Here is a 13108-nt window from a genome sequence, read left to right on the forward strand (position 1 = left end):
TTCCACGGGGCTCCCACCACTATTAGCTACTGGTTTTTGAATACTTCTCAAATGCCAGGTGCATTGCACGATTTACACATACTCTCATTTAATTCTCAATGGCATAATGAGGCAGGTAATATTTTCCCCATTTTATCAATTTTCTAAATAAGGATGTGAGACATACAGAAGTGGCATGTCTAAGCTCACATACTCAGGAAATGTAAAGGCAGGGTCTAAGCCAGGACCCAAGTTTGCCTTGTATTGCTTACCTCTGATCAGGTTCAATCCAAAATTCAAAGTGGGAAATCTAGTTGAAAGGAAACAAGGGTGGCTTCAGAATATTTTCTCCATCTACAATAGTGATTCTTATTATTTGTTGGGTCTCAGACTCCTATAATAATTTTATAAAAGTGGTAGACCCTCTCCTTAGAGAGAGGCATATATGTTCACAGTTGTGTGCATGTGTACTTTTTAAGGATTTCAAAACTCTTCAAAACTAAAGTTAAGAAACTGCGAACTAAAAGTTGTCACTAAAAAGGGACCTAGATCACAGATAGAACCTGACTGGGATGAGTGCACAGAAATGCCTCCTTGGCCAACCCAACCCAGTTGGTGCAAAACCTCTAGTGTAAGCAATTCTTTACAAGCATAGAATTGACCTTTAACAGGACTAGTCATGATAGACAGAGACCCCAAATGATAAAGGTATTCACAAAGAACACAGGTTACAACCCAATTCTAGAGGGACCTTTGAGTGAGCCAGATACAGTATGCAAGGGAGAAGGAAGAATTTTGCTAGAATGAATGTCAACTTTACAGTTGGGCTGTGCCCCTTGGTCATGACCTTGAGGCTCAAAGAATTGGCTCAGACCGTTCTGAACTGAGTAGCCATTTCACAGACAGCCCACAGCCCAGCAGGTTGCTGCTCTCTAACTCTGCCATCATGACACTGCCATCTGTAGCCACTGAGCTGAGATTTCTCAAGACCAAATTTATCACGCCCGAGAGTCCATTCTTACATAAGAATCAACTGTCGCTGATGCATAAATTTCAGCACCTAGCAGAGCCAAGGGTAATCAGGATTTAAAAGGAAGGGGCCTGAATAAATTCAAGCAGATTTCCTCTCTGTGGGACTGAGTTTTGAAAAACCTTTGTGCCCTCATCTGCCCCTCAAAGGAGACTGTCATTTTTCTATTTTCTGTCTGCATCACTATTGTCGAGGGAATGATGCGCTCAGAGCCACAGGCAATCTGTCTTCTTGGAGGTTCTGTTCCAGCTCTGACCTCGGTTTGTTGCAACTTATGTCTCTTCTCACAAGTTTCAGCTTGCTCTCATCACCAGCTAAATTAACCATAAAGCAAAACCTTGACTCACACTATTGAAGCCTCAGAGACATTGGTAGAAGCACGGAGTGATGCATCACTATATCAAAGAAAGCACTTTGGGTCAACGAGAAGATTCCCTTGTCTTGAAACCGTGGAATGAATGTACAGGTGTTCTAGATGAGAGCAAAGAAAATGCCATTTGAAAGCACTGGAAGGAAGGAGAGTTGTCTAAGAAGTGGTGGGATTGGGACAACACTGGATGGTGGGAAGGATCTAGGAAGGAGGGTATTTCCTAAACTAAAAAAGGGCCAAGGCCAAGAAAATCACCTGCAGCTCTATTCAGTGAAATGTGGGGAAATTAAATTAGGATTAACAAATATCTGAGAAGGTCTGCATCTGTGACCTTGGGCAAATAGTTTCCTTCTCTGGGTTTCCATTTGTAAAATGTAGAAACAGAATGGAGGCTTCTTCCAGCACTGGCATGCCAGGATGGAAGGTAGAAGAAAAGGCCTTTGAAGCCAATATAATTACTCCTCTGTCCAGAGAAATATAAACAACAATAACTCCAACAGCCTTCAGCTCTGCTTTTGAATGAGTTCTTTGCTTCTGCCTGAGAGGTAAAGTAGTTCATTCCTTGGGGAAAAGTTGAATGTGGAATGTTAGGCCATGCCCTTCTCACTTTGGTTTCATTATGTTATTTCGAATGATTATTAATACAAAGAACATTCAATGTAAGTTAACAAGGCTTTACTGAGTACCACGTATCCAGGCCTGCAGTTGGTCCTCTAGGGTAGATGAAGAAAGAGTGTGTGACATATTCAGGGTCTTTAGTTCCCTTAATCTCCCTTAACGCAGGTTTGCATGTCCCACTTCAAAAGCCAAGCACAAAATGAGCAAAAATGAGGCTAATTGTTTAAATACATCTTACTTCTCTGTATTTACATAAGCAACTGAGTTTAATGAAATTTGCTAATTTTGATGCTCTTACTAATACATACTGCATGTGTGTTTTGTATCTTTGCTGTGTATATCTGTGAGAAACCTCACTTTGGCATTTATAGGGTGTGCATTGGCTTGATTCTAGTCAGATGCCTCTGGGTGAAACACAAATAAAAGTCAATCAAACAAACTTTTGACTTTTCAAGCAAACACCTGCTTATACATTTTGAAGTTCCACTCAAGTACAATCTCTATATGACATGGAAGCAAACTAAATGAATCATTTTGTGGAAACTACTCTAATTCCTGAGTATGCACATTGGTTAATATTTTTGCATATCTCTGGAACTCCAATGCTGCTTCACACTAATTACTGGCAATGTACTATTATTCTTTGATGGGTACTTATTTTTTGATACCAAGTAGATGATCAATTATGACGCCTTCCTCAGACTTTTTTGTTTTCCTTTGAGGTTTTCTAAAACCAATCAATCAATTTGTTGTAAATGGCAATCACATCCAAAATATGCCTTGGGTACAAAACAGAACTTTTCAAGAAGTAAAGATGATCCATATGAGCTTTTTCCAATGCAAATTATCTTCATGACAGCCTGAAAGTACTTGTCTTAATGTTCCGTATAAATACTCTTGTGTACTTTCAATTACATGTATGTAAACACATAAGGATGATATAAAACATGGTTCCAGTTACATATTTCTAAGCACCAAGAATGACGCACCAAGAATTAAGGCGCATTATTCTTACTTAAGAACAAAGGTACTATAATGTACTGTATTGCTATGTTTTTCTTCCCATACCCCAAAGCACTATTTTTGGAACTTGGGTGTTCAGAATTGAGTTGATTATTATATTCTTCATTTCATGAAATGTCAAAGCACTTTTATTCTGTTGCTCGTATGGTGACCACAGTAAGAGAAGAGAGGTAGGTATTTAGGGTGACCAACCATCCTAGTTTTCCCCAGGACTGAGAGGCTTTTGGGACATAGCACTTGCCATGGGAATGGCCAAGAGACAAGTTGGTCATCCTGCAGGTATGATCATTCCCATTTATAATAGGAAAAACAAAGGTACAGAGAAGTAAAATGCTTTGCCCAGTTTACCCAGAAAGTGAGAAGCAGATGTGGGACTGAGTCCTATGCATTCTAACGACAGTCAGTTCACAACTACACAGATCGGTACTACTTCTTCTGCACCTTACTTTCTCCTTGAACTTTAAGAAAACCCATGTTGTCTTTTGCCTTTTTGTGTGCCTCCCTTCCAAAAGTGCTAGGTTGAATACCACGGGCGGTACTGAATGGGGTCCTTTGTCTATGTTGCAAATTACTCAGGAGGAACAACATTGCCACTTTGTGTTTTAGAGAGAGGAATGAGACGTTATCATTATTACAGCACTCTAAAGCAGAGAAAGCACTAGTACAAGTTCTGTCTATCCACCAACTATCTGTTAAGACCACTAAGATATCTGGTCTTGACTGGGCCAGATGTATAATTTCATGAAACAGATCAATCTAAATGAACCTCAGGAAAAATGGCCAGGTAACCACCTTTTGAACCACCATATGCTAACAGCTAGCATTTACTGAAGGCTTACTGTGTGCTGGGTGGTGTGCTTACAGCTTTATAGGGATTAATACAATTAAGCCTCACAACAATAATTTCATGAATTTGCAATTATTGTTCCCATTTCATATGTAAGAAAAATGAGGCTGAGAGAGGTTAATTCACCAAAGTCCAAACAGCTGATACAGGTTGGAATTTGGATTTAACCCCAAGCAATCCAACTCCGAAACAAGTGCTTTTAGCCACCCAGTACATCACTTTTAATAAAAATAGCCAAACAATGTTTAATCTGTCCAAACAGTGTTCTGACTTCCAATCACTGAGGCAGCGTATTAGGGTAGATCTAAAACTAGCTAGACTGCAAATTGCTGTGAAGCAAAGCGGGTATGTCTGTCTACCTGTTTAGGTCAAAAGGTATGAGGCTTTCTGGTCATAGGTATTAAAGGATCTGAAGGGAGAGATTTTAATCTGTTGATTAATTTAGGAGATTAATTGCCCTGCCAAGCTGCTGTTATGTCTTTGGTATATCTATTTCCTTCTCTGAAAAATGTAAATAATACATCCTGTGCTTCTATAAGAAATGACAGGGTGAAACAAGTGTCATTTTAAAAAGCACTAAGCAAACTGTAAAGTGCTTTAAAACAATTATTTCATATGTTAAGCAGCTTACAAAATAGCAATTTCTTCAAATGCCCTTGCAAAGCAAATGAGACACAGCTGCTATGATGCTCTGCAAAGAGACGGAAATCCAGCTCTTTAAAATGTCCAAGGGGAAAATGCGCACTGTAAAATTACTCCAAAGATGAATTTTACAAGAAGGATGGACGTGTCATCAAGTTTTTCCATGGTTAATTCTAAAAGAGTGCCAGCAGCGAAAAGATCAAAAAAGGCAGTTCTTCAACAGAAACCTGGGAAAATATTCTTCAATGACATCACATAATAGAAACAGGAATTAAACTCACCTGAGGAGCAGAAGTGAGGAAGCCAAGTTTATGAGTTCTTCTCAATTTTGTCCCAAGACAAGTCTGCTGGGAATAAAAAATATTATGAGAACTTAAAAAAGGAAAAAGGAAAAGAAAAAAAAGGAACGTCAAGAAGGATAAGCTGTCGTGGAATGCTATGAAGTTTGAGAGTGACTCAGCACTAGCTAAGGGGCAGCAACAATTAAATGAGTTTGTTGAAAGAACGCTAATAAAACTCAGCATTCCCTGTAATCTCAGAACAAGGTTGCACCACTAAAGAAAATGTTAAACCATGCATTAGGGGGGCTGTGGTTTGATGAAGCTGGTTGGGGGTGGGGGAACTCAGGGCTGAGTCACAGGCTCCTTGGAGGGAGCACCACTGGGTCTCTGCCCTCTTGCCTGTTTCTCTCCCTCTCTCTGGGGAGAGTTCCTCTACAATTAGCCAAATGAAACAAGTGAGCTGGCCACTGAACGATGAGAAATTGTGATTCACTTGTAGCATAAATTATAAAATACATACACTGTATAAATAACTCCTGAGATGGAGAGGGGGAAAGAACTTCTGCCACATCTTCTGGGCCCACGAGAATCATGAGTGCAGGTGCCTGTTTCTAGATGGAAGAGCACCTAGGTCATCCAAAATGGATGCTGAGCAGATTTTTCACATTCTCTGGGAAAAAGATCACAATTCCTCCTAGTAACTAATTTATATCTTTAGTTACTGTTTCTAGCCATTAAGCCCCATGCTAAAACTACCTTAAATTTCTCCTGTTCTAAACTGGCCTTGGTGATTGTGGATGAGCAAATTGTTTTCTCACTATTGAAAAATATAAAACCTTCATATATTTGCACGGAGTTATTCTTATACTAAACTCAGAATGGAAACCCAGGCAGTTCTCCTCTCCCTTCCAGAATGAGAATTCTCCACCTCTCTATCCAAGTTACAGAAAGAAAGAAATATTTTTAAGCTCTGGTATCATTTTTTCCTATTTTCATGGGGTCAGCTATAGACTCAGTGAAGAGTTTACATGTTCACGACTTTAAAAAAAAGAACACTCAAAGGGTTAAAAACTGGAGGTTTGACATTTCCATAATAAGTGTTCTAAATGCTTATATTGATATATATTTGTTCTAGAATAAACTAGGGTACAAAATATAATAGTTGTAAGTTGTTCTGCCAGCCAAACTGTTCTCCTTCATTTATAAATGAAGTTGCTCAGTGTTCAACAACTGATTGCCATAAATGAATGGGGTCCTTCCAAGTCTCCAAAGAGCTGCTACAACTTGGTTTTCCCCTTGGGAGAAAAAAAAGTTATTGTTCTAATTGATTTTTTCTGTTCTGAATAGAAAAAAATAAATTAGATCCTTCCTTCCTTCCTTCTGTCCTTCCTTCCTTCCGCCTTCCCTTCCTCTCTCCCTTCCTCCCTCCCTCCCTCCTCCCTCCCTCCTCCCTCCCTCCCTTCCTTTCTTTTCTTTCTTTCTTTCCCTCCCTCCCTCCCTACTTTTTCTTTCTTTCTTTCTTTTTTCTTTTTTCTTTTTCTTTCTTTCTTTCCTTTTTCTCTTTCTTTTCTTTCTCTTTTCCTATTTCTGCATTCCTACAGGAAGAGAGAAGGAATATTGTGCTTTTCATCAACCACAGCAAGAGTCGTTTCAGTTTGAAACAGCTTGTTTTTAAGGAAACTATACTATGGTCTTCTGGAATGGGAAGACCTTTTTCTTCCATGGGACAAAAGGTGAGATTTTCCTTTTGTCTTCACCCTTTCCCAGTACAAAAGAGTGAACCATCTCTACATACATTTCAGAGGCAAATCCCATGACTAATTGCAGAGTAAGCAAACTCCTTGATTCTGATCAAACCAGCAACATGCATTTGAATTTAGGGTGGATTTAGATGAGCAAGTCAGTAACTTAGTATAGTGAAAAGAAGACTGAGGACTTAGGAATCAAATCCCATAGTGACCTTGGTGAGGATTTTGCTCTTTTATGGACAGCTTAGTAGATAAGGTCAGTCTTTTAATTTACTTAACAAATTGCAGAGAGCTCTCCCATTGTATCATTTAATCATTTCCCCCCAACTCAATTTCCTCATTCATGCAATTGGGTTAATACAACTTACTGTGCAGGGCTATCATAAGGACTAAATACGATGTGTATCTAACATACTTACTACAGTACCTGGCACATAAAAGCTGGACAAATTGTTTCTTTCAATTCATTCTTTAAATTCGTGCTTGATAAACTGATGCTGGCTATAGTAATCTGTTACCCTCCCCGCCCACAACACACACATGCAAACCACACACACACAGCAGCTAACTAAGAACAGTCCCCTAATTTTGTCAATTTTATGGAATTTTTCTTAAGGAACCCCATCACCATCTTATACCTACTACAGTAATATATTAGTCACTTACCATGGGCCATGCATTACACTAAGTTACTTTACATGGACAATATCGCTTCATTTCCCCTACAACCCTGTGAGCTCAATACTATGGTTATTCCCCTTTTGCTTCAAATTCACTTGATCACTAATATGAAAGAATCTTAAAAAGTATTTTTAAAACATCTATATGTTTTATTATTACAATGGACTGAACATATGTGCCCCTCCAATATTTATATGTTGAAATCCTAACCCCCAATGTGATGGTATTAGGAGGTGGGGCTTTTGGGAAAAAATTAGATCACGAGGGTGGAGCCCTCATGAATAGCATTAGTGTCCTCATAAAAGAGACCCCAGGGAGCTCTCTTTCTACCACATGAGGATACAACAAAAAGTTGGCAGTGTATAACTCAGGAGAGGAACCTGCACAAACATGCCTGTACTCTGGACCTACATGCTGAACCTATAGACTCCAGAAATGTCAGAAATAAGTTCCTGTTGTTGATAAATCACCCAGTTTATAGTACTTTGTTATAGCAGCCCAAACTAAGATCATTACCATTGCAAAACATTTATGCAATACCTTACTGAGTTGTGTTTTGTCAATTTTGTTCAAGCAAAGCACTAAAATATAGTTTCTAACCTCCAAAAAGTGACTTTTTTTTTATACCAGAGAAGAAACAGAATTTAGATTAAAGGGTTCACTATGTCTTTTTAAAAAATCATATAGGTGCTTCCTATCTCTGATTTAAGTTTGTGTACTTATTATAAATAAGAATAGTGGAAGCTCCTGTTTGTATCTGTTTAAGAATTGCAGCCAATATCTACAGAGTACCAAATTGACAACACTGACCAGATGATGGGGGCCAGTCATCTTGTTGAAATGAAGAGCAAGAGATGGCTAAAGATTTTTCACAGAAACTACTCCACCCATATATAACATCTTAAAAAGTTACATTTATGCACATTGAATTGGCAAATAGAAAAATTCATACAAAATATCCCTATTTTTGAATAACTCTGAAGGTTAATGAAGCAATGAAGAATGCCTGTGCTTAATACAGAGACATTCACCAGGAAAAGAAGTGTCCCTAGTTGAAAAGACATTAGATCCCTATTCTAAAATCTCAAGTGTTTCATGCAGAAAAACTCCTAAAATAGAAAATTCATGGCATACTTTTTGTATTATGTGTGACTGTGTTTTATTTTTTGAATAAATATTTATAGATGCATATACCTGGGCTTCATTTTCTTTTGAACAGTTTTTGAGATTTTATGACATAATGTTTCCTACTTCATGGAGAAACTAAGTGATAAAATGGAATTTTACAGAGGCCCTCACTGCTGTATCTACTCCCTCCCCAAGCAGCATTACTACCCTAAATATGCCTGTTACTATGGATGAAAATAATTTATATTATCTTTGAAGCCAAATCTTCCACTTGGACATTAGATACCACTATTTGCCGACTCAACAAAATTGCTTAAGGAATTCTTGCTGTCTTTCCTAAAACATGAAACTCTCTCTACTGGACCATTTCTGTCAGCACATAACCATATTGTAATCTCTCTTAATCAAAAACAGCAGCAATAACAAACCCCTTAGGTTGACCTCACTTTCCTCAGGTGTTTTCATCCAATTTCTTTGCTTCCCTTTGCAGGAACCTCAAGAGTTGGATTTCCTCAGTGTTTCCAATTCCTCTCCTATCATTCCCCATTAAGCTACTCAAAACAGGCTTTAACTATCACAATGCTACCAAATTATGTTCTTGTTCAGGTCACCAGTGATGCTCAGTTGGAAAATTCAATGAGTGACTTTCAGTATTTATCATACCGGATCTATCAGCAGCATTTGGCACTTTTGACTCTCCTCTACTTGATGCACTTCATTCTCTTGGTTTTTAGGACACCACAACCTCCTAGTTTTTCTTCTACCTTGATAGTCACATCTCAGTCTCCCCTTGTAATTCTGAGGACCCCTGGAGCTGAGTCCCATTCTTCTCTACTTTATTTATACACATTCACTTGATAATATCACTCAGCCTCACAGTTTGCAATCCCAGCATGTTTGTGACTCCCAGGTCTCCATCTTTAGCCGGTGTAACGTTGACATTCTGATTAGCTCCAAATATGCATGATCAACAACCAACTTGACATCTATAATTAGGTGTCTCATAGTCATTTCAATATCAGTGTGTCCAAAACCTAAAACCCAATATTCTTCACAAACTGGCTCTTCCTATAGCCATCTCAATCAATAGTATCTCAATCCATAGCAATTTTATATTTCTAATTGCTCAAGCCAAAACTTTGCTTTCTTTTCAACTCACACTCCATATCCAATCTATCACAAAATCCTGTTGAATTTTGATTTCAAAATATATCCATATGAAGACTACTTCTCATAACCTCTATTGACCAACCCACGGCCTGAGCCACAGGAAGCACTATCTTTTTCTTGGGTTGCTGGCACAGCCTCCTAATTAGTCTGTTGGCTTCTATCCTTGCCCTGCTCATCTAGTCTCTACACAATATCCTGAAAGACCCTAGTTAAAAAGTCAACTCTTCCTCAGCACATTGAAGTAACACCCATTTCACTCAGATTAAAGCCAAAGTCTTCTATCAGTAACCTACAAAGTCTTACGGGGCCCCACCCTTGCCTCTCTGTTATCTCTCTGACCTATAATACGTTTCCTTCCATCTCTTTGAATCATCCATGTTGGCTTCTTTGCTGTTCATTAAATGTGCCAGGCAGTCTCCTTCCATTGGGCCTTTGCACGTGCTGTTCTCTCTGCCTGTGATACTCTTCCCTGGATATATACTTATAGTCTCAGCTGCCTCAGATCTTTGCTCAATTGACACTCCTATTTAAAATTGCAACTGTGCACATGGTCCTCCTCTGCCAGTGCACTACCCCAGTCTTAAACCTAATTACTCTCCTTTATTTTCATCTCTTCCATAGCATTTACTATGAAGAATATAACATACTGTCTTATGTACTATTTACTGTCTGTCTTCCTGTGCTAGAATGTAGATTCTGCAAGGGTAGGGATTGGTGTCTGTCTTGGTCATGTCTTTTTTTAAGTCCCTAGAATAGTGCTTAGCATAGGAAGTCACGCAGTGGGTGTTGAACTGAATTGAATAAAATAGGCTTCCAGGAAAAGAACCAGAATTGATAATATTGTACCTATGTGAAATAAGAACTTGACTTAAAAGAACTTGATAGAGAATTACTGTCTAGTGTCTGATTAAATCACAAAGCAAGAGGGTAGAATACATGAATACATGGCCTGTTTGTTGGAAAAGAGACGACAACCTGGAATGACCACCTGAAAAAAAATGGAAACATATCTCCTCTCCCTTTCTTTTAAAGAATCTGGCAATATATTTTCAGATGACTCCAGAAGGAGCTTGGAACAGACCACAATAATGTGTCCTACAAAGTCATGAAGGAGCTGAGCTGAAAGCTTAACCTAAAAAAAAAAAAAAAAAAATCTGTTTCTCTACATCTAGGATTCATTGTAGTTCTTTTTTTTTTTTTTCTTTTTGAGACAGAGTCTCGCTCTGTCGCCCAGGCTGGAGTGCAGTGGCCGGATCTCAGCTCACGGCAAGCTCCGCCTCCCCGGTTTAAGCCATTCTCCTGCCTCAGCCTCCCGAGTAGCTGGGGCTACAGGCGCCCGCCACCTCGCCCGGCTAGTTTTTTGTATTTTTTAGTAGAGACGAGGTTTCACCGTGTTAGCCAGGAGGGTCTCGATCTCCTGACCTCGTGATCCGCCCGTCTCGGCCTCCCAAAGTGCTGGGATTACAGGCTTGAGCCACCGCGCCCGGCCCGATTCATTGTAGTTCTATACAGACACTATGACCCATAGATGTCTGCCTGTGGCTTGTGCTATTGATGGCTTATCTAAGTCTTAATTCATTAAATTAGTCTCAGAAAAGAGCAGCAGTCCCATGGAATGTTTATTTTCACCAGCCTCGGCAATCTTAAGAAAAATCAAGTAGCACAGTGTTCTCAATGTGCAGTCCCCATCCTGTGGCATTAGCACCACCTGGAAACTTATGATAATGGCAAATTCTTGGGATCCACCCCACCCCCAAATTAGAATTTACAAAATCAGAAATTTTAAGAGTAGTACCCAGCCATCTGTGATTTAAGTCCTCCAGATGACTCTGATGCCCATTCAGGTTTGAGAGCCATTGAGGAAGCAGAATTGTTCATTTACAAGTTTATAATGACTTTCTTAGCAAGGCAATCTTAGAATACAGACTTCTTCCATTGATTAATGCAATACATTTGCTCCGGTATCCAGCACCCAATAATGACTCAACGGACTTCTCTTTTGCACTAACCTTTGCGAAATACTCTTTCTGGGCATTCTGCCTCAGATTAATGAGAAAGTGGTAGACTGCCCACATATTCCAGAAGCCTGACTTAACTGATTTCATAATGCTCTGAGCTGCTTAGCTCCAGGTTCTTCCAGTTAAGATTTATGAATCCAGACTAACACCATTTCTCAACATATCTTCAAGTTGATGATTTCCTTTCAATAGTAAAGTTGACCATAATGGAAAGGTATTAAACAACAAAAAAAAACACCCAGATATCAAGGGTTGTGTGAATTTGTCAAAAATGACTTACTAATTAAAAATATTAATCCACAAGTAGGTCACCAAGAGCCCCTTTGCTTTGATTATTCATGTAAAACCCATTAGTCCATAAATTATTCACTTAAAAACTAGAACTCCATCTAGTCTGTGAAGTCTAAAACAAATATTCCTTAAGGTCAAATTTCCTAGGACTCTCACATACCCACTAAAGGTAGACAGAGATCCCATTTAACCGATGACAAAACAGAAGCTCAGAGTCTTAGCTAAGGCCACATCATTATGGACAAAGTCGCAACTAAGGCTCAGATTTCTTGAATTTTCTTATAGATGTCAATTCAATGTAATTAATATGTATTAAGTACCTGCTCTATGCCAGACCCTGGATTAGGGGATGGGGCTATATAAGTTTCTTTTATTTTATTTTATTTTTTCTTTTTCTTTTTTTTGAGACAGAGTCTCGCTCTGTCACCCAGGCTGGAATGCAGTGGCGCAATCTCAGCTCACTGCAACTCTGCCTCCCAGGTTCAAGTGATTCTCCTGCCTCAGCCTCCTAAGTAGCTGGGACTACAGGCATGCATCACCACGCTGGGCTTTTTTTTTTTTTTTTTTTTAGTAGAGACAGGGTTTCACCATGTTGGTCGGGCTGGTCTTGAACTCCTGACCTCAAGCAATCTACCCGCCTTGGCCACCCAAAGTGCTGGGATTACAGGCGTGAGCCACAGCGCTCGGTATAAATTTCTGACATAGTCCCTGCCTTTAAGGAGTTCAATGCAAGAGACTCTGTCTTCCTGATTATTTAACATCTTCCTTTGGCTGACTTCGAACTCCAGTGAAGTAATGAAAGGAATAATAATGATTGTTGATTTTTACATTGAAGAAATCTTGTGACAGAAAGATTTTCACCAGGAGGAGAATCAAGTTCCTCACACTGACCACACACTATTATTTTTTTAACTTACAATATCTTATTTGTGAGTTATACCTCAACAAAGCTGGAAAAAAGAAAAGAAAGTATGAAAATGTTTCCCAAAATGGATGTATTATTTTATATTTCTTCAGTAATATAGAAGAGTTCTAGCTGCTCTACATCCCTGTCAATACTTGGTAATGCAAGTCTTTTTAATTTTACCCGTATGGATTTTTTTTTAGTGACGTGTCTACACAAATATTTTACCCATTTAAACTTTTTTTCCTTTTTTTGAGTTATGAGGTTTTTTTTTATACTTTAAGTTCTAGGGTACATGTGCACAACATGCAGGTTTGTTACATATGTATACATGTGCCATGTTGATGTGCTGCGCCCATTAACTCGTCATTTACATTA

At 38.9% G+C, this 13108-nt stretch overlaps 1 long non-coding RNA gene across 1 annotated transcript in view; it reads right to left on the reverse strand.

Moving 5' to 3' along the window:
* Nucleotides 1-251: 251 nt before the first annotated feature.
* LOC117079959 overlaps nt 252-13108 on the reverse strand; it is a 28230-nt gene continuing 15373 nt past the window's right edge. The window contains exons 2-3 of the long non-coding RNA XR_004435665.1: nt 4791-4853; nt 252-289 (exon numbers count right to left, since the gene is read on the reverse strand). This is a non-coding gene — a long non-coding RNA (uncharacterized LOC117079959). The remainder of the gene's footprint in view (nt 290-4790; nt 4854-13108) is intronic.

Source organism: Trachypithecus francoisi, unplaced genomic scaffold (assembly GCF_009764315.1).
Source record: "Trachypithecus francoisi isolate TF-2019V2 unplaced genomic scaffold, Tfra_2.0 Lachesis_group8, whole genome shotgun sequence".
Taxonomy (NCBI): domain Eukaryota; kingdom Metazoa; phylum Chordata; class Mammalia; order Primates; family Cercopithecidae; genus Trachypithecus; species Trachypithecus francoisi.